This window comes from Pseudophryne corroboree, chromosome 6 (assembly GCF_028390025.1).
Source record: "Pseudophryne corroboree isolate aPseCor3 chromosome 6, aPseCor3.hap2, whole genome shotgun sequence".
Classification (NCBI taxonomy): domain Eukaryota; kingdom Metazoa; phylum Chordata; class Amphibia; order Anura; family Myobatrachidae; genus Pseudophryne; species Pseudophryne corroboree.
In genome coordinates, this window is record NC_086449.1 from 718,174,491 (window position 1) to 718,197,308 (window position 22,818).

The 22,818-nt window shown below is 45.3% G+C and overlaps 1 long non-coding RNA gene across 6 annotated transcripts in view; it reads left to right on the forward strand.

The window, feature by feature from the left end:
- The window catches only part of LOC134933289 (uncharacterized), a 591,558-nt gene that overhangs the window by 261,441 nt on the left and 307,299 nt on the right, over positions 1–22,818 (forward strand). The window lies entirely within an intron of this gene.

A 22,818-nucleotide genomic window follows, 5' to 3' on the forward strand; every position in this document is an offset into this window, starting at 1 on the left:
TCCGCTAGGGGCTTTCACTAATCTCGTGGGTGTCGCTGTGCCTACTGTGGTCTCTGCTATGGTGGCTGCAAGAGAGAGAGCTGAAATTGTTGCTGAATCGTCTTCTTGATCACACTCCTGAGGAAGGTTCAAAACAGGGTACATCTTGCACGGGTTAATACTTGCATGAGTTATTTGGTTAACATCATTAACATTTACAAGGTTACTAAGAGTTTTTGTTTTATAACCCAGTGCGTTTCTCTCCGTAATCAACTTCTCTCCTGCAATGTATGGTGGAGGAGGAGCTGTGGCTATCAGCTTCCTGACTGCCCCAGATCCTGCCGCCAGAGCCAAACCTCTCTGTATCTCACCTTCCTGGTGCCATAACTGTAAATAATCATGATGCTGAATTCGTCTCTTTGCTGATTTTACGAGACATATCCTCCTCCTTAAATTTTGTAACACTTCTGGACTAAAGCTACCTATTCTTGGGAATTTGTCCCTGTCTTGTACAGTCATTCTCTCCCATTCATCACATAAAGATTCGGTGTGACTTCCATATTTTTCACACATTACATATCGTGCCGACCCAACTGGTCGGTTCACAGAATCAACCTGAACCAGGGTTGATCGCCCCCTACCTGAGCAACTGGCCCCCATAGTCTGCAGGTGTTGCTTAGTCCTCCTTGGATCTCTGTATCAAGGTTTTCAGCAAGCCTTTTCAGACAACCAAATTACTCCACAGTAGGCCGGCGGTGGCGGTTTACCGAGTACCCCACTCACTCGCCCACCTCGACCAATACGACCTGATCACACCGACGTGGTGCTGGCGTACTCGATACAGGGCCCCTATGGAACCTTCAGTTTACTGGAACATATGAGGGTTACCCGCAGGACACTTACTCTTTCCAGTAAAGGTGGGGTTGTTAGATAGTTCCTGAGTGACCAGCGAACTTCCCTTCCAAAAATAAAAAATTACACAAATCACGTCAGAATGTACAAATAGCGTTTGTGACCACTTTACTCTAATGGTATTAGGTCAGATTACTAACTACTGCACACAATTACGTGCGGTCCAATCGTTCAGTACACAAGCACTACTTGTTATGTACTGAAAGATCAATGGAATCGATGTTTCCGGCCGCGATTCCTTCAGCAAGAGCTTGTATGGCCTATATGGGTTCTGCACCAACACCCCAGGCGTTGTGCCACTGGACTTTTATAGCGGACCTTTTACCTTACGACCTCCTGGTCTTGTTACCTTATGACCTCCTGGTCTTGTTACCTTATGACCTCCTGGTCTTGTTACCTTATGGTCCGCTATACTCTAATGCTCAAATATTATTTAACCAGGGATGCCTCCCTAGCCACCGTATATGTCACTTACACGTGTGTCCCTTGACGAGTACCCGGCTTTCCTTTTGGTTCCACCTTAAAGTTGTATAAACTTATGTATACAAAACCACACTCACTCAACACATGTACACTTTGTTTCTATATCTATTTCTGCGCAGAAATTGTCTTCAGTCCAACAGTGTTACCAATTAGGAGCAGGATCTGTTAAACTAAATTTCAGATTTTTCCAAAAATAGATTTGCGTTATTTACCGCTTCGCGTTATCTACCGCTGTGCGTTACTTATCGCCTTTGCGCTAATTCTCGCTTTGCGCTAATTCACCTTTTTCGTGACTTGAGCTACGTGAGCGTAACCAGACGCTACGTTGCGTAATGTACGCTGCGTGCGTCTGCCTTTTGGATTGCGTACGCTAGTCTTTGTTAGCGACACGTGTACGCAATGCAAAGATCCACCGTAACACAATATATACTTTTATCAATGTAAATGATCCCTGATCATCTACCGCAATCCACACTGACTGCCTTATCTCCCAGGCAGATCGTGTGTTGTTCTATACTTTAACTATTACCTTTACTATGAAATAACAGCAAATCTCTTTTTAGCACTTTCTATCAACTATAAAAATTGGCAAACAGGAATAGTGATATACGAAATTGAAAAAGAAATGCAGATAAATGTATGCGTGCGTGTATACGCAAGACAGAAGAGAAATAAAACAGTTTTTTTAAAGACACAAGCGTTTTGTTCTTACTTCCGGTTCCCGGATTCCTTCAGCACTCTTTATCTAAGCGAAGCAGACGCTTATCCCGTCAGCACTGGGAGACAACCTCCCACCCTTTGCTGGGGGATAATGTCTGCTGATCTACCTAGTGCAGATATGAGAAGGATAGGACGAGTCCCCAATTGACAATGCTAAATTCCTTTTGTCGTAATTATAACCCTTTATGAAGTCTAAGAACACTGTACGCTGTTTGCTTAAAAAGTACCGTAATGGTACGCTAGTTGCGTAACGATCGCTCAGCCGTAGGCGAGACGCTCAAGCGTCACGTTCGCTCACGGCCCAGTGATCACAGGACACGTTATTGGCTATGACTAGAGTAATGATTCGCTATGGCGTAGCATACGCTCGAGACCACGAGGAGGTCACCAGCGGCGCAGACGCTCACAACGCTATACCTTAATGTTTAAACCTTATACCAATGAAATACACAGAATAACTTAATGTGAATACAGGGTGTAAGTGCAACCTTGTGTAACCTGACTAACTACAAAGCTGCTTGAGCGTCACCGACGCTCAAGTGAACACTTAACACTATAGAAAATACACAGATACTGGTTTAGGTTCCAAAGCCTATTAACTGTATTATATCTAATATATTTGTAAAAGGGGATAACAGTACAAATGATACACTACAATATAACAGAGACTTCCTAACCCCAGAACTAAACAATAAATACAAAAGGACAATACTACACTGACCTAAATGCAATACAATACAATACTATCTAATACAATACAATACTAGCCTAGTCTAGGGGAGATATGAGAGAACAGAACAGGGAGAGAGAGAGAGAGAGAGAGAGAGAGATGAGAGAAATTGGCTCACAGAAAGACAATGATTACGGAGAGAAACTTACGCACAAAGGGTATGATCGCCTGCGCCTCGATATCCAGCTCCCGGCTATCAGCAGATAACCGTTGATGAGAGAGTGAGAGCTGGATGTGGTCGGCCTGCCTATTTATGCCCCACACACAATGCAATCTCCTGGTCCTACAATCCCATTGTCCATTGGCCGAAGGAATTCGGCCCTGCATCATAACAAAAGGTCATAGGGTGATTCATACAGGTGGGCTGTGACGATTTCCAACAGCTCAGGTGGGTGGGAAACTGGGTTTCCCGCCGCATACCTGAGTATGTGTAAATAATAGAAATGGACATAAACTTCTTATGTCCATAACTATTCGCACGAGCGATTAATACGCTCCAAACCAACACCGGAATATTACTAATTAAATACTCTTCCGATGGGTACCAAACACTGCTGTATGATTCCTGTCAGACCCTTCGTACGATACAAAGAGGGATTCCTTTAACCAGGGACCTTCTATTTTAACCAAACTTTCAGAATCTATCAAGGGGACCATGATCTACAAACTACATTAATTGTGAACATTTGTAACGAATGAGTCGCACGCTACGACTACATAAACTCTACCGTAAATACGCATACCGCGCCTGCGAGTGCACGCTATCGCGGGTATGCGCCTTCACGGGAGAGCGTACGCATGCGCAGCGCGGACCAGTGTGCGGTGCAAATATGGCAACGTCCATAGAGACATTTTTCTGACTTTGACAACAGTTTTGCCGTCTTAGAATGCTAAAGCTGTGTCAGGGCATGCTGGGATGTGTAGTTTCTCAACCGCTGGAGGGCCGCGGTTTGGACATGCCTGCCCTAGGCAGTATGTAAGCAGGGTCCAAACCCAGCAATAAAGTAATAGTGTAAGCAAGAGAAAATTAATATATAGCTATATAAACTAATTTATTGTTGCTGCAATGTATTCTGGGTAAATTGTGAGGGATTATTTATTGCAAAAGAAATTTGTCTATTAATAAATAGGCCCCATAGTCCATTTGCCAAATATGTAAATTGTCAGTACTTTAGTTAATTGATAGATAGATAGATAGATAGATAGATAGATAGATAGATAGATAGATAGATAGATAGATAGATAGATATGTGGTTTGTGGTTTTGCTGTTTATTTCTGCACCATTACTTTACTTTTACCATTACCAATTAGCGAAGAGTTTCCCCATGCTTATGTAAGTACACCTGTCACCTCTGCCTAGTGGATGCAGCCATCTTGTGGTCTGAATCAATATTCATGAGTAAGCAGTTCATTAATTCACTAGGTGATATCACTGAGGCCTGAGGCACTTTGTGGCCTGGCAGAGTTCTCCCTGCAGGGATAAAATTGGTGCTCCTGACATTCAACAACTATCTCTACAGTTGGAGAATTATCTACTTGTTTTCATTTCTGCAGGTTGCAAACCCATTAAAATAATGCTTATAAAATTACTTTAAAAACAAAATTTTATATTGTTGAATGAAACCAAGAGATACATTTAATAAAATGAAGGAAAAGAAGAGGCGTTGCCCATAGCAACCAAATCAGGTTCTAGCTATCATTTATCTATCCCAATCTCGAAAATGATAGGCAGAATCTGAATGGTTGATAAGGGACACACACGTTTCTTAACTTGAAGGGGATTTTTTTTTAGTCCCAAAAATGTATACTTTTGTTTAAGATGTAATAGCCTGCACTGGTGTGATTCCATAGAGTCTGTCTGTTTTTGTTTTTTTTTAAAGCGGCAATCGTTTAAAAGGCAAAATCTCTTAATGGGGAGCATTGGTAAATTTCACTATATGAAAAAACAAAGTACCACATTTCCCCTAATGATATTCTACTTTGCATTAAGGTTTTTGAAGATGATTAGTTTCTTTATTAGTGTGCTAACGTCGAGGCCAAAGCAAGTGTGAAGAGTAGTTAGCTGGGTCTCAGTAGCGGATCTTGCCACAGGCAAGCAGGACTTTTGCCCGGGGCGCCGCCTTCCGGAGGGCGCCGGCGCCATCCGGAGGGCGCCGCACCAGGGCAAGATCCGCTGCTGCTGTGCCCCCCGCTGCCGCTGGCCGCTGTGAAGGGAAACTAGAGTTTCCCTTCGTGGAGAGGTCCTTTACTGTGCGCGATGACGTCATCGCGCACCGCACATTAAAGGACCTCTCTACGAAGGGCTTCACAGCGGACAGCGGGCAGCGGGGGGGCACATTTCAGAGCGCTACAGTAGCCTGTACAGGGGGCGTAAATGACCACGCCCCCTGTACGAAGCCACGCCCCCCATTGCCGCCCTGCTGGGTCTACGTGATCAAGGCCTGTTGCTAGGGTTTGGTTAAGATGTTACACTGCCATATCAGAGCAGGAGAATGTAGAAATTGGTGATTGAAGTTGTTGCAGAAAGAAAGGTCAAGCGTCAATCAATAGAACTGAGAATTCTGTGGGTATGAGGAAACTTGGAAGGGTTTGTCGGCAGAGCATTAAAAGGGGATGCAGTCAATTTGCCGGTGGTCTGGATCCCGGCGTTCAGGATACCAACGCCGAAATGCCGCCAGCTGGAAACCAGGGCTATTCCCACTTGTGGGTGTCCACGACACCCAAAGAGTCTGAATAGATCCTGTGGTGAGTGCAGCAAGACAGCGAGCCCGCAAGGGGACTCTTAGCGCTCGCCCCGCTGCTGGCATTCTGATGGGCGGGATGCCGCTGTCAGGATATGGACAGCTGAGATCCCGTCCGCCGGTAATACATACCAAACCCATTAAAAGTAATGGAGTACAGTTTGCAGGTGATGATCTGAGGGAGAATGAAAGGAGTGTTAGGTCAGACACAGCATAGTTTAGGGAAAAGTAGATCAAACAGTCACCATCCTTATTAGTAGAGGAGTCCATCCATTGGCAGAGGCAAGAAAGGTTGTCAGAGTAGTTTGGAGGCATAGGGGTATATTTACTAAAGTGCGGGTTTATAGCAGTGGAGATGTTGCCTGTATCAACCAGTTAGATTGTACTTATTTATCTAGCACCTTCTAGAAGATAATAGCTAGAATCTGATTGGTTGCTGTGGGCAACATCTCCACTTCTATAAACCCATTCTTTAGTAAATATACCCCATAGTAAAGGTGGCCATCCACTACTCAGACTTGTCTGAACTGCAGATCGCATCAGATTTCTCTTGACCTCTCCCCGGAGCGTCCCGGGAATCAAATCGAACCCTGGCTTTAATTTTCACTACATTCACTTCAGATATATCTGATGCGATCTATCATGTGCCAGATCGCATCAGATATATCTGATGCACACTTGCTACATGCTATTGATCTGATGATGCTGCTGCTGCCACCACGCTCTGTGTTGGGTGGGAGTGGCCAGGGAGATGCCAGTCAGGTGACGCTTCAGATTAATCTGATCAGATACATCTGAAGTAAAAGAAACACTCCGATGTGCACCTGATTTCTTCAGATTCAGATAAATAGTTGGGAGAGCCTCAAAGATCTTTAGTTCAGACATATCTGACACGGGAGTGCGCATCGGATCGGAGGAGCCGTCCAATGTGACACTTTTCTTCAGATTTGACGGCCAGATGTGTTGAAATCTGAAGAAAACTGCCCAAATCGGACTAGTGGATGGGGGCCTTAAGAGTGGTTATTACTAGGGATGTTTAAAATCACCCTTATGGCAGCTTGTCTGTAATTAAATCTGCTCATAAATGTAATTCCTCTTCTGTTCTGTAGAAAGTAATAATTTAACCGTATTGGAATCATAACTTATGAAATCTCATTGGCAGCGGATTATGTTTTATGCAAAGAGAAAATAAAACAGAAAGACAAAGTACAGTAAAAGATGTAGATTTCTATAGTATTTGTGAAAAATACCAAATAAAGTAACATTTATATGTAACTGTTACCAAATAATGCATAAGCTGCATACACACGGAGCGCTATGAGCTAACGATATAGTCTATATCGTTAGCAAAACTAGTGCATATTGTACCGTGTGTACGCAAGATGAACAATGCGCGCTCCCGCATATTGTCATTGCTGGAAAAAATAGACTGTGCATGTACAGTCTATTTTGGCTTAGATAGTGCATATCGTTTGTGTGTGTACCATACTAACAATATAAGCCAACGATAATGATTATCCCCTCCCTAAGTCCCACTCACCAGCCCACCGTATAGCCAAAATCGTTCATAGCCAAAATAGTTTTGTGTGTATAGTCAATATCGTTGGTGCTGGACTCCAGGAGCTTCAAGGGAAATCGTTAAGCTAAAATCGTTCATAGCCAGAATCACACCGTGTGTATACCCCTTTATTGTCATTCATATAAAAAAAACTTAAACAATTATTATTTTACCTAGTTATTAATATTTACTACTTGAACATTTTTAATATGTTAACTTGCTGCTGCATCATCCGGCTCTTATGCCCCTAAATAATACTTGCCTACTTTTGAAAAATAATTTCAGGGAGATGTGAAAGTGACGCCTATCAGCGCGGACGTGTCCTGCTACATCTGAGAGGCGTGTCATAAGAATAGACACTGATATTTTGAAACATTTGTTTGTGTATTGTGTTTTTAAATAAGGTTTCTCGTGGCCATATACTGTAAGTGGCCACAAGAAACCTTATTTAAAATGCATGTAGCCATAGGGATCATTGTGCCTTATAACCAATACAGGGAAATGGCACTGATGAGCCCATCTGAATGTATGTATCTCAGATTTATTCCCCCCTCCCTCCAAGAATATAACAGCTACATAATGGGGGTAAGGTGTAATCAGGGAGATTGTTGGACTAAGGGAGTGAGGGAGATTGCTACTATTTCAGGGAGTCTCCTGCAGAATGCAGGCAAGTATGCCCTAAATATGTGTCCAAACAAACTAATTAGTGTCGTTTTTGGCATGTTCTTCCCTGCCTTATTGCATTGTAATTGTCTGACAGGTTCAAGGTTGTGGTGGCGATGAGAGAGGTTGGGGCAAAGCCAGAGGACAACAAGGGTAAAGCAGCATTTACTGGGCGGGATGTACTAAGCGGAAAATGCGGTAAACTCCCTGTTTACCGCATTTTCCTGATGTACTAACCCCCGGCCGGCAGTACAGCGCTGCGGCGGGGTGCGCCAGCTTTAGCTGGCGTACGTCCATAGAAGCCTATGGGCTTCTCTCCGCGGCGCTGTGTGAGGGATCCGATCGGATCCCTCCCAGCATGCCCTGCGGCCGCCCCCGTCACCCTGCGCATGCGCAGAGTGATTTCTGGGGCCGAATCCCGGAAGTCAGGCTGCCGCTGCGCATCGCGGAGGACAGCTCTTATCGGAAGAGCTGTCCTCCGCAATGCTGATCGCATATGTTAGTACATATGCGATCAGCATCGTGGCGCAGGGAGGCGATGGGCGGCGATGTACATTAGTACATCCCGCCCACTGTGTTGGATGATGCAGCCGGATCTTCTAAGTGTTTTTATAACATTATATTTAAACTTTTCTTTACATCTAATTTTTGACAATCTATACAGTTTAGGGAAGTGCTGCATTATCTAGAAACACACTTTTTGTATATCTATGGGAGAAACATTTCTTGTATTGTTATTATTCACTGGGAGAATCTGCTTTGTAATGATATCTACGCTTTCTTTCGGTTCACTAAGCAGCACATATTAACTCTGTGAACCTTGCACATTAAGAGAATGAAATGTAAGCTTAAGAGGTCAGAGGTGACTGGTAGTGTAAACAGGTCACTGTCCTATAAATATAAGATATTATCTTTACTATAGATTAACTATAGAAACCTAGCTAATGCATTACTCAGAGATGACTGCATGGAGGAGCGGCGGGTCAGGGCCCCTGGAAGTCCCTCCAAATGACTTTCTTTATGTGAAGTCTGGGGTGAGAGGTCTTCTTCTCTGATCATTTGTTACTGTCTGTGCTTACTTCTGTAGTTTCCCACAATCCTCTCCAGGGTTTATGTTATGTAATTCTAAAATCTTTTAGTCTTTATTTGTCTTTTCATTATAAATGATAATGGGATGAATGTAATAGGGTGTGATAATCAGAATGTGAGAGATTGTGTGAGAGTTCTCCTGGTTTTTTAAATTGGCAATCATTTTCACGGCAACACCAGTTTGAGTTTGCCACGTAAAAGATTGCCACTTTAAAAAACCAGGAGAACTCTCACAAAATCTCTCACATTCTGATTCTCACACCACATTACATTCCACAATTTCTCAATATCTTACAACTTGTCAGTGGATGTAGATTTTAGTTTTGACTGATGGCCCATACACACGGTGAGATTCGGCCTATGCCCGATTCTCACTATGCAACAGGGGCTAGGTTGGCACATAGTCAGTATCGCAAGCACATAATGAATGTGCCTGCGATACTGACTATGCGATTTTGTCTAAGTGTCAATTTTGACTTTCTCTTCTATAGAGATAGTCAAAATTGACTTGCCTGCACAGTCTATCTATTCTTGCGATGCTGACCGTGCGGGACCGCGCATCGGCATCGAATCGGTATCGCAAGGTGAGTTTCACCTTGCGATCTGCACTAACTTTTCTTACGATTTTGACTATATAATCAAAATCGTAAGAAAAAATCTCACCGTGTGTACACACCATAAGACCCTATGTAGTGAATCATAAATAAACGTTTATTTCGGCAAAGACTACCTTTATGACGGGTTACTTTTTTTTGTTCCAAACTTATTTACTCTAGGAAATATTTCCCATTTTTTATCAGCAGCTGTGAGAGGAGTAATAATCTATAGTCTTTCTGTCAGATTGCAAAGTTATTAGGGAAGGTTCTTTTGAGTCCAGCAGTAAAATCCTCCCCTTCCGATTTAGCAGATAAGTAGTGTTTCAAGTATCAACCATACTGTGGCTGTAATAGTAGATAGCAGGGGCCATACAGCAGCGGTTAGAACAATGGGGTGATTCAGACCTGATCGCCTGGCTGCAAACTTTGCTGTCCTGCGTTCGGATAGTCGCCGCCTCCAGGGAGAGTGTAAATTCGCCGTGCAAGTGTGCGAGGCTATGTGTACGCAGAACTGCAAAAATCCACTGTGTGCAGTCTCTGCGCAGACTAGGACTTACTCCTACATCAGGCTGATCGGGGCCGGAGATGACGTCAGACACCCTCCCTGAAAATGCCTGCGTTTTTCCGGACACTCTCAGTAAACGGTCAGTTGCAACCCACGAACGGCTTCCTCCTGTCAATCGCCTTGAGAACGCCTGTGTGATCGGAATTTTTGCACCATCCTGTCGCTGACCGGCGATGCCCTTTGTTGCTGTCCGGTGCGCGTGTGCATTTAGTACCTGATCGCCCGCTGTGCAAAAACGCACACAGCGATCAGGTTTGAATCACCCCCAAGGTTTCCCAAAGTCGGTCCTCAAGGCACATTAACAATCCATGTTTTAAGGCTATACATGCTTGTGCACAGATGGTATTATCAAACTGATGCAGTACTAAATAAATCACTTTTGCTTAAGTATGGATATCCTTAAAATCTGGACTGTTAGGGTATCTTAAGGACTGGGGTTGAGAACCACTGGGATAGAACAGTGTGTAGCAGAAGGTCTGGTTACCAGCACAAATAAATAGTAGCCATCCGGTACGGCCATTGACATCAGGTTATTCCTCACTTTTTCAAGGATCCCCACGCCATTCATCAGGAAGCTATTTACTGCATATTTATAAAGGACAGTGGTGGAACATGTACCGTCAGCTTGTCTCCTGTGTGATCTCAGGAAAGCAGATGTGATAAAAAGCATTTTGTAAAAGAAAGTGTTCTTTTTTGACAATTTTTATCATTCTTTTTTATTTATAATATTTGAAGACAGGACTTACAGGTGCTTCTATGTGACAGCTCAGTGCTGGGTCATTCGTAAGCAGGAGCGACGCCATCCGTACTTACCGACTCTCCTGAAAGTTGGTGGGGACTCACAATTTTTTGGGTAGTCCAATGCACCCCTGTAGGAGTGGGTGGATCTCCCGCATTCTACTCACCTTCCTAGTGAAGTGGACAGCATGGGGAGATAATGCGAGTGTGTAATGAGGGGGCGGGGCTAAATGATGGAAAGCGTATTATGGGGGTGTGACTTAATGACGCGAGAACCCGGCTCTGCCCCCCGAACTTGGCAGCTGCAGCTTCTTTCTGGGCTTCTCCAGGAGAGGAGTACTTAAAAGTCAACAAGCATGACACCACCTGGCTGGCAAAGCGAAAAATCTATGGTTACTGTTGCTGGGCAGTAATGCCAGGGAGCTGAGCGTCGCACTGTTGTCTAGAGATGAGCGGGTTCGGTTCCTCGGAATCCGAACCCGCCCGAACTTCAGGTTTTTTTACACGGGTCCGAGCGACTCGGATCTTCCCGCCTTGCTCGGTTAACCCGAGCGCGCCCGAACGTCATCATCCCGCTGTCGGATTCTCGCGAGGCTCGGATTCTATCGCGAGACTCGGATTCTATATAAGGAGCCGCGCGTCGCCGCCATTTTCACACGTGCATTGAGATTCATAGGGAGAGGACGTGGCTGGCGTCCTCTCCGTTTATAGGGAAGAGATTGAGACTAGAGTAGAGAGAGACACAGTAGTAATTTTGGGGAGCATTAGGAGGAGTACTACTACTTGCTGAAGTGATAGATAGATAGTGTGACTGTATAATGTATATCTGACTTGTGGGGGAGACACTGACAGTGGGGAGCAGTTAGAGTCTGAGAGCAGGACTCAGGAGTACATATAACGTACAGTGCACACTTTTGCTGCCAGAGTGCCACACTGCCATTGTGACCACACTGACCACCAGTATAATATATATTGTGATTGTCTGCTTAGGAGTACTACTTGCAAGTTGCTGATAGTGTGACCAGTGACCTGACCACCAGTTTAATAATCACCACCAGTTTAATATATATATATATATATAATTGTATATAATATATATATAATATTGTATACCACCTACCCGTTTTTTTTTTCTCTTTCTTCTTCTTTATACATACTACTATAGTAGCTTACTGTAGCAGTCTGCGGTGCTGCTGAGCTGACAGTGTCCAGCAGGTCCGTCATCAGTCATTACATAATAAATATATATACCTGTCCGGCTGCAGTACTAGTGATATTATATATATATATATATATTGATTTCATCTCATTATCATCCAGTCTATATTAGCAGCAGACACAGTACGGTAGTCCACGGCTGTAGCTACCTCTGTGTCGGCAGTCGCTCGTCCATCCATAATTGTATACCACCTACCCGTGGTTTTTTTCTTTTTCTTTCTTCTTTATACATACTACTATAGTAGCTTACTGTAGCAGTCTGCGGTGCTGCTGAGCTGACAGTGTCCAGCAGGTCCGTCATCAGTCATTACATAATAAATATATCTACCTGTCCGGCTGCAGTACTTGTGTGATATTATATATATATATATTGATTTCATCTCATTATCATCCAGTCTATATTAGCAGCAGACACAGTACGGTAGTCCACGGCTGTAGCTACCTCTGTGTCGGCAGTCGCTCGTCCATCCATAATTGTATACCACCTACCCGTGGTTTTTTTTTTTCTTTCTTCTTTATACATACTACTATAGTAGCTTACTGTAGCAGTCTGCGGTGCTGCTGAGCTGACAGTGTCCAGCAGGTCCGTCATCAGTCATTACATAATAAATATATCTACCTGTCCGGCTGCAGTACTAGTGTGATATTATATATATATATATATTGATTTCATCTCATTATCATCCAGTCTATATTAGCAGCAGACACAGTACGGTAGTCCACGGCTGTAGCTACCTCTGTGTCGGCAGTCGCTCGTCCATCCATAATTGTATACCACCTACCCGTGGTTTTTTTTTTCTTTCTTCTTTATACATACTACTATAGTAGCTTACTGTAGCAGTCTGCGGTGCTGCTGAGCTGACAGTGTCCAGCAGGTCCGTCATCAGTCATTACATAATAAATATATCTACCTGTCCGGCTGCAGTACTAGTGTGATATTATATATATATATATTGATTTCATCTCATTATCATCCAGTCTATATTAGCAGCAGACACAGTACGGTAGTCCACGGCTGTAGCTACCTCTGTGTCGGCAGTCGCTCGTCCATCCATAATTGTATACCACCTACCCGTGGTTTTTTTTTTCTTTCTTCTTTATACATACTACTATAGTAGCTTACTGTAGCAGTCTGCGGTGCTGCTGAGCTGACAGTGTCCAGCAGGTCCGTCATCAGTCATTACATAATAAATATATCTACCTGTCCGGCTGCAGTACTAGTGTGATATTATATATATATATATTGATTTCATCTCATTATCATCCAGTCTATATTAGCAGCAGACACAGTACGGTAGTCCACGGCTGTAGCTACCTCTGTGTCGGCAGTCGCTCGTCCATCCATAATTGTATACCACCTACCCGTGGTTTTTTTTTTTCTTTCTTCTTTATACATACTACTATAGTAGCTTACTGTAGCAGTCTGCGGTGCTGCTGAGCTGACAGTGTCCAGCAGGTCCGTCATCAGTCATTACATAATAAATATATATACCTGTCCGGCTGCAGTACTAGTGTGATATTATATATATATATATTGATTTCATCTCATTATCATCCAGTCTATATTAGCAGCAGACACAGTACGGTAGTCCACGGCTGTAGCTACCTCTGTGTCGGCAGTCGCTCGTCCATCCATAATTGTATACCACCTACCCGTGGTTTTTTTTTTCTTCTTTCTTCTTTATACATACTACTATAGTAGCTTACTGTAGCAGTCTGCGGTGCTGCTGAGCTGACAGTGTCCAGCAGGTCCGTCATCAGTCATTACATAATAAATATATATACCTGTCCGGCTGCAGTACTAGTGTGATATTATATATATATATATTGATTTCATCTCATTATCATCCAGTCTATATTAGCAGCAGACACAGTACGGTAGTCCACGGCTGTAGCTACCTCTGTGTCGGCAGTCGCTCGTCCATCCATAATTGTACACCACCTACCCGTGTTTTTTTTTTTCTTTCTTCTTTATACATACTACTATAGTAGCTTACTGTAGCAGTCTGCGGTGATGCTGAGCTGACAGTGTCCAGCAGGTCCGTCATCAGTCATTACATAATAAATATATATACCTGTCCGGCTGCAGTACTAGTGTGATATTATATATATATATATATTGATTTCATCTCATTATCATCCAGTCTATATTAGCAGCAGACACAGTACGGTAGTCCACGGCTGTAGCTACCTCTGTGTCGGCAGTCGCTCGTCCATCCATAAGTATACTAGTATCCATCCATCTCCATTGTTTACCTGAGGTGCCTTTTAGTTGTGCCTATTAAAATATGGAGAACAAAAATGTTGAGGTTCCAAAATTAGGGAAAGATCAAGATCCACTTCCACCTCGTGCTGAAGCTGCTTCCACTAGTCATGGCCGAGACGATGAAATGCCAGCAACGTTGTCTGCCAAGGCCGATGCCCAATGTCATAGTACAGAGCATGTAAAATCCAAAACACCAAATATCAGTAAAAAAAGGACTCCAAAATCTAAAATAAAATTGTCGGAGGAGAAGCGTAAACTTGCCAATATGCCATTTACCACACGGAGTGGCAAGGAACGGCTGAGGCCCTGGCCTATGTTCATGGCTAGTGGTTCAGCTTCACATGAGGATGGAAGCACTCAGCCTCTCGCTAGAAAAATGAAAAGACTCAAGCTGGCAAAAGCACCGCAAAGAACTGTGCGTTCTTCGAAATCCCAAATCCACAAGGAGAGTCCAATTGTGTCGGTTGCGATGCCTGACCTTCCCAACACTGGACGTGAAGAGCATGCGCCTTCCACCATTTGCACGCCCCCTGCAAGTGCTGGAAGGAGCACCCGCAGTCCAGTTCCTGATAGTCAGATTGAAGATGTCAGTGTTGAAGTACACCAGGATGAGGAGGATATGGGTGTTGCTGGCGCTGGGGAGGAAATTGACAAGGAGGATTCTGATGGTGAGGTGGTTTGTTTAAGTCAGGCACCCGGGGAGACACCTGTTGTCCGTGGGAGGAATATGGCCATTGACATGCCTGGTGAAAATACCAAAAAAATCAGCTCTTCGGTGTGGAAGTATTTCAACAGAAATGCGGACAACATTTGTCAAGCCGTGTGTTGCCTTTGTCAAGCTGTAATAAGTAGGGGTAAGGACGTTAACCACCTCGGAACATCCTCCCTTATACGTCACCTGCAGCGCATTCATAATAAGTCAGTGACAAGTTCAAAAACTTTGGGCGACAGCGGAAGCAGTCCACTGACCAGTAAATCCCTTCCTCTTGTAACCAAGCTCACGCAAACCACCCCACCAACTCCCTCAGTGTCAATTTCCTCCTTCCCCAGGAATGCCAATAGTCATGCAGGCCATGTCACTGGCAATTCTGACGATTCCTCTCCTGCCTGGGATTCCTCCGATGCATCCTTGCGTGTAACGCCTACTGCTGCTGGCGCTGCTGTTGTTGCTGCTGGGAGTCGATGGTCATCCCAGAGGGGAAATCGTAAGACCACTTTTACTACTTCCACCAAGCAATTGACTGTCCAACAGTCCTTTGCGAGGAAGATGAAATATCACAGCAGTCATCCTGCTGCAAAGCGGATAACTGAGGCCTTGGCATCCTGGGTGGTGAGAAACATGGTTCCGGTATCCATCATTACTGCAGAGCCAACTAGAGACTTGTTGGAGGTACTGTGTCCCCGGTACCAAATACCATCTAGGTTCCATTTCTCTAGGCAGGCGATACCGAAAATGTACACAGACCTCAGAAAAAGAGTCACCAGTGTCCTAAAAAATGCAGCTGTACCCAATGTCCACTTAACCACGGACATGTGGACAAGTGGAGCAGGGCAGGGTCAGGACTATATGACTGTGACAGCCCACTGGGTAGATGTATGGACTCCCGCCGCAAGAACAGCAGCGGCGGCACCAGTAGCAGCATCTCGCAAACGCCAACTCTTTCCTAGGCAGGCTACGCTTTGTATCACCGGTTTCCAGAATACGCACACAGCTGAAAACCTCTTACGGCAACTGAGGAAGATCATCGCGGAATGGCTTACCCCAATTGGACTCTCCTGTGGATTTGTGGCATCGGACAACGCCAGCAATATTGTGTGTGCATTAAATCTGGGCAAATTCCAGCACGTCCCATGTTTTGCACATACCTTGAATTTGGTGGTGCAGAATTTTTTAAAAAACGACAGGGGCGTGCAAGAGATGCTGTCGGTGGCCAGAAGAATTGCGGGACACTTTCGGCGTACAGGCACCACGTACAGAAGACTGGAGCAACACCAAAAACGCCTGAACCTGCCCTGCCATCATCTGAAGCAAGAAGTGGTAACGAGGTGGAATTCAACCCTATATATGCTTCAGAGGTTGGAGGAGCAGCAAAAGGCCATTCAAGCCTATACAATTCAGCACGATATAGGAGGTGGAATGCACCTGTCTCAAGCGCAGTGGAGAATGATTCCAACGTTGTGCAAGGTTCTGCTGCCCTTTGAACTTGCCACACGTGAAGTCAGTTCAGACACTGCCAGCCTGAGTCAGGTCATTCCCCTCATCAGGCTTTTGCAGAAGAAGCTGGAGACATTGATGGAGGAGCTAACACGGAGCGATTCCGCTAGGCATGTGGGACTTGTGGATGGAGCCCTTAATTCGCTTAACAAGGATTCACGGGTGGTCAATCTGTTGAAATCAGAGCACTACATTTTGGCCACCGTGCTCGATCCTAGATTTAAAACCTACCTTGGATCTCTCTTTCCGGCAGACACAAGTCTGCTGGGGTTCAAAGACCTGCTGGTGAGAAAATTGTCAAGTCAAGCGGAACGCGACCTGTCAACATCTCCTCCTTCACATTCTCCCGCAACTGGGGGTGCGAGGAAAAGGCTCAGAATTCCGAGCCCACCCGCTGGCGGTGATGCAGGGCAGTCTGGAGCGACCGCTGATGCTGACATCTGGTCCGGACTGAAGGACCTGTCAACGATTACGGACATGTCGTCTACTGTCACTGCATATGATTCTCTCCCCATTGAAAGAATGGTGGAGGATTATATGAGTGACCGCATCCAAGTAGGCACGTCACACAGTCCGTACTTATACTGGCAGGAAAAAGAGGCAATTTGGAGGCCCTTGCACAAACTGGCTTTATTCTACCTAAGTTGCCCTCCCACAAGTGTGTACTCCGAAAGAGTGTTTAGTGCCGCCGCTCACCTTGTCAGCAATCGGCGTACGAGGTTACTTCCAGAAAATGTGGAGAAGATGATGTTCATTAAAATGAATTATAATCAATTCCTCCGTGGAGACATTGACCAGCAGCAATTGCCTCCACAAAGTACACAGGGAGCTGAGATGGTGGATTCCAGTGGGGACGAATTGATAATCTGTGAGGAGGGGGATGTACACGGTGATATATCGGAGGATGATGATGAGGTGGACATCTTGCCTCTGTAGAGCCAGTTTGTGCAAGGAGAGATTAATTGCTTCTTTTTTGGTGGGGGTCCAAACCAACCCGTCATTTCAGTCACAGTCATGTGGCAGACCCTGTCACTGAAATGATGGGTTGGTTAAAGTGTGCATGTCCTGTTTATACAACATAAGGGTGGGTGGGAGGGCCCAAGGACAATTCCATCTTGCACCTCTTTTTTCTTTAATTTTTCTTTGCGTCATGTGCTGTTTGGGGAGTGTTTTTTGGAAGGGCCATCCTGCGTGACACTGCAGTGCCACTCCTAGATGGGCCAGGTGTTTGTGTCGGCCACTAGGGTCGCTTATCTTACTCACACAGCTACCTCATTGCGCCTCTTTTTTTCTTTGCGTCATGTGCTGTTTGGGGAGTGTTTTTTGGAAGGGCCATCCTGCGTGACACTGCAGTGCCACTCCTAGATGGGCCCGGTGTTTGTGTCGGCCACTAGGGTCGCTTATCTTACTCACACAGCTACCTCATTGCGCCTCTTTTTTTCTTTGCGTCATGTGCTGTTTGGGGAGTGTTTTTTGGAAGGGCCATCCTGCGTGACACTGCAGTGCCACTCCTAGATGGGCCCGGTGTTTGTGTCGGCCACTAGGGTCGCTTATCTTACTCACACAGCTACCTCATTGCGCCTCTTTTTTTCTTTGCGTCATGTGCTGTTTGGGGAGTATTTTTTGGAAGGGCCATCCTGCGTGACACTGCAGTGCCACTCCTAGATGGGCCCGGTGTTTGTGTCGGCCACTAGGGTCGCTTATCTTACTCACACAGCTACCTCATTGCGCCTCTTTTTTTCTTTGCGTCATGTGCTGTTTGGGGAGTGTTTTTTGGAAGGGCCATCCTGCGTGACACTGCAATGCCACTCCTAGATGGGCCCGGTGTTTGTGTCGGCCACTAGGGTCGCTTATCTTACTCACACAGCTACCTCATTGCGCCTCTTTTTTTCTTTGCGTCATGTGCTGTTTGGGGAGTGTTTTTTGGAAGGGCCATCCTGCGTGACACTGCAGTGCCACTCCTAGATGGGCCAGGTGTTTGTGTCGGCCACTAGGGTCGCTTAGCTTACTCACACAGCTACCTCATTGCGCCTCTTTTTTTCTTTGCGTCATGTGCTGTTTGGGGAGTGTTTTTTGGAAGGGCCATCCTGCGTGACACTGCAGTGCCACTCCTAGATGGGCCCGGTGTTTGTGTCGGCCACTAGGGTCGCTTATCTTACTCACACAGCTACCTCATTGCGCCTCTTTTTTTCTTTGCGTCATGTGCTGTTTGGGGAGTGTTTTTTGGAAGGGCCATCCTGCGTGACACTACAGTGCCACTCCTAGATGGGCCCGGTGTTTGTGTCGGCCACTAGGGTCGCTTAACTTAGTCATCCAGCGACCTCGGTGCAAATTTTAGGACTAAAAATAATATTGTGAGGTGTGAGGTATTCAGAATAGACTGAAAATGAGTGGAAATTATGGTTTTTGAGGTTAATAATACTTTGGGATCAAAATGACCCCCAAATTCTATGATTTAAGCTGTTTTTTAGTGTTTTTTGAAAAAAAACACCCGAATCCAAAACACACCCGAATCCGACAAAAAAAATTCGGTGAGGTTTTGCCAAAACGCGGTCGAACCCAAAACACGGCCGCGGAACCGAACCCAAAACCAAAACACAAAACCCGAAAAATTTCAAGTGCACATCTCTACTGTTGTCATGGGAATTTTTTTTTCTTTTAATGGGCCCCTTTTCTGGGCTATTTGATAAATAGACTCCTAAAGCTTTGCCACTATTAATGAAAATGCATTTACCAAGGCTCCTTTATTAGTTTATATGGTATGTTTAACACAAGGTAGGCAGTCTTTACTATTTCATAGACATTTCTGTGGGTTTATATGGCAATGACGGGTCTAGTGTAAAGTTAAATAATGCCTGAAAGTAAGACACTTTTATATGACACAATACAAGTAACTTGATTTTACAAGGCGTACTTGTAGCTTAAATTGCTGTGACCAGTTTATTTTTATTGTAGCTATAAGGAAGGCTGTTTTAGCCCCTGAAATTCTCCAGTCACATCTTTTCAGCTAAGTTTCTATATGCGTTTGTTGTGTTGTGACTACTGGAAATGTATATGATTCTCTGTTTTTGTTTTCTGTTTTGTCTGTTTTAAAATCTGAAAATTCAATAAAATACATTTGTAAATTACCCCAGTTAACCCTACCTGTTATCTACTTGCGTGGCGTTGTCATGTCTGATGCGATCAGGTCAGCACACAGTGGCTGCTGTAAGGTAATCTTCTGACAGCCACCATGCTCTGCTCAGGCTGCTGACCCCACTGTTACCACACCAACCTCCCCCAGTCCCATCCACAGCATCCCATGGCTACATGACGACAGTCTTCCTGCAGCCTGAGCTCAGGGCAGCCACGGGCAGCTTCTCACGACCACCCAGACTGTGATAGGCGATCAACAGGACCCAGGCAATACTGCAGCAGTGATGGATGATCTTCAGGAATGCTCTCCTCCTGCTCCTTGTGTATTTCCTTACAAGACTGTATTGCCCCCACCGGTGCCACCTCGCTCCTCCCTGCCTCCATCTGCTGTACTGCCCCGCTCTGTCCCATGCAAAAGACTCCACTCCCTGCTCCGTCCTGGGCCCTTACTTGATGGGCACCAGTGGTGCATTTCTCCTCCAAGTCCTTTCTTGATAGGCTAGTGTCTGTCCCATTTCCCTAGCACTGGGAACCGCTGGGGCTCCCAGGCTCTCACTGCACATGCAAGTTGGAGAAGGGAAAGTAAAGAGGTTTACAGAGTTTACGGAGAAAGCAGAGATATTCAGCCTATTATACACCTGTTACCACAGTCTCCATAGCCTTGTGCTGACCTGCCTTGTGCTGGTTATCAGTCTGGCGAGGGGACCCCATGCTGTATGTCCCCTCTGCTATAGTGGCACCAGCAGGGCTGGACTGACCCACAGGGGTACAGGGAAAACCCCCGGTGGTTCCCACTGCAAGGGAGCCCCACCTCCTCCTCTAGGGATCAGGTTCCAGGCTGTGCACTTGACTTATACATTATACATATGTTACCTTATACTGGGGACTATGGTGTATTCTCTACAGTGCATTTCTGTTATTAATCTGGTATTTTATCATGCATGTACTTGCAGTAATTACTAAATATATTTATGAAGGGGCCCAGACCATACACTTTATAATAGTTAGGCAAACCAATGTGGTAGGCCACACCCCCTTTGTAGACTGACCACACCCCTAAAACTGCGCCCCTATCACGGCATTCCCGGTGGGCCCTTCACACCCCAGTCCCACACTGGGCACCAGCTCTTGCGCGTAAAGCCTAGTACTGTTAACAGAAAATGTACCCTCTGCTCCCCCCCCAACCCCCTCCCCCACAATCTTTCTATTACCATATACTTTTGTTTATTATCAGCCAAAGCTTCAAATCTGATTTTTTTTCCTTTTTAGTTTTTGTGCCATCAGAATTGTGGCACAATCTAGGCGGAGACATTGAGCAATGCTTAGGATCTCGGTCGCCACCTTACCAGTCGGGTTGTCTTTCATTGCGGAGCCCCAGGAGAAAGGACCTGAGGAGAGATTATAATGTTGGCCTGTGCTTAGGAGGTTGGAGATTTTATCCCAAATTAATGTATTTTTTACTCTGCATCTCTCACTCACCCCTGCCAGTGTCACATTAGCTTCTTATCCTGGTGTTGTTGACAATTGGGAATCATTCAAGTTCAGACACACGAGCTGATTGAACAGGACACCACAGTCCATACGACAGTAGCATGGTATTGTGTTCCGCTTCCAGAGAGAGTAAATGTGCTGCAATGAACTGAATAACTGGCAGATTCAGCACAGTAATGACAGCTATATCATATTTCCATATTTATTGCCGCTTACATCTATTTACATGTCTCCAGAATAAGCCCAAATCCTGTAATACTGTGAAATACCATGCTGGGATGAAGAACATTATCAATAATTAGATGCAAACGATTCAATATTGAAAATTATGTACTGTATTTATGTACCTAACTCATATTACCATAATACTTGCGTAACCTGCGGCGTATTTGCTTGGTGAATGGCATGCCCTAGAAGCAGCATCTATAGCCATAATACACACACTAGAAAAGACATACAATGTAACATTAGCTGACTATGGATGTCATGGGCGTAATAGGGAATGTCTGCTCCCCCATAGCACAATTGTGATGGAGACTCCTAAGCTCTACGATAATGTCATATGTCTGCTCCATCCCCTGTCAGTATACATTACTGCAGACTACTAACACTACCTAACTACCAATATATATATTTTTTTATTGTGTGTGTGCGTGTGTGTGTGTGTGTGTGTGTGGGGGGGGGGGGGGGGGGGGGAGGAAGTTCTGGGTGTTAGGGGATGACGGATATGGGGTCATGGCTATGTCACATTCGGGAGGGGGGGGGTGCTCATGCCATGGTGGGTGCCCTAGTACATTTGCTCCTGCATGCACCAGAGGCAGGTGCGTGCAGCACCCGTCCACCCCTGTGATTGATGGGACCTAACTTACAATCGTGATGGCAGACCAATTTGAGACTGTCCTGCTGAGGTATGCAAGGCTACCAAGAAATCTTTCATGCACTGATTCTAGGAATGTGTGTCTAAGTGTGGGTGTAGTGGTGGTGGTGGTGGTGGTGTTGGTGGTGGTGGTGGCATGATTGTACCTCATTGGGGCTGGTGGCCTCTTTACATGCTGAAGGAGGTACACCATCTTGGAGGGCATGACTGCAACTCATTGGCAGGCTCAGGCCCCCAACATTCCATAGCCCTATTACTTAGTACCCCACTCTCCCCGGTCTGTTCACCCGATTATATATACATTTCTGCTGACCTCATTCTCTAAATTGGATAACTGCCTGGATAAATGTGTTAATCCATTCATTTATGGCACATTTCCCCATCAAAGGGCAATGATCTCCACCTCTCTGCAAAACTTCAAACGGGCTCTCAATACCCACTTCTACACCAAACCCAGCCAACTCTCCTCCTAACCCTCTTGTCTATGCCCTTTTCCACTAGGTCCTTAAAACACGGGTAAATGCGCGGGGGCGCGCATTTACCCGTGTTTTCCCTAGTGGAAAAGGGTCCCCCTGCAAATTCCCGAATCAAGTGATCCGGGAATCCTACCCGGGTAGCTTGCTGGGTTGAACACGTGTTCAACCCAGTAAGCTGTCTAGTGTGAACGGGAGCCGTGTCGAGGCGACACGGTTCCCTTTCACAGTGTATAAGAGGGCGGCGCTGGGAGATCATGTGATCTCCCAGCGCCGCCCCTGCTGCGTCACTAGCATCGTCACCAACCCGGCAATATGCCGGGTTGGTGAGCGCTGTCTGAAAGGGGGCTGTAGCACGAGTCGCAGCC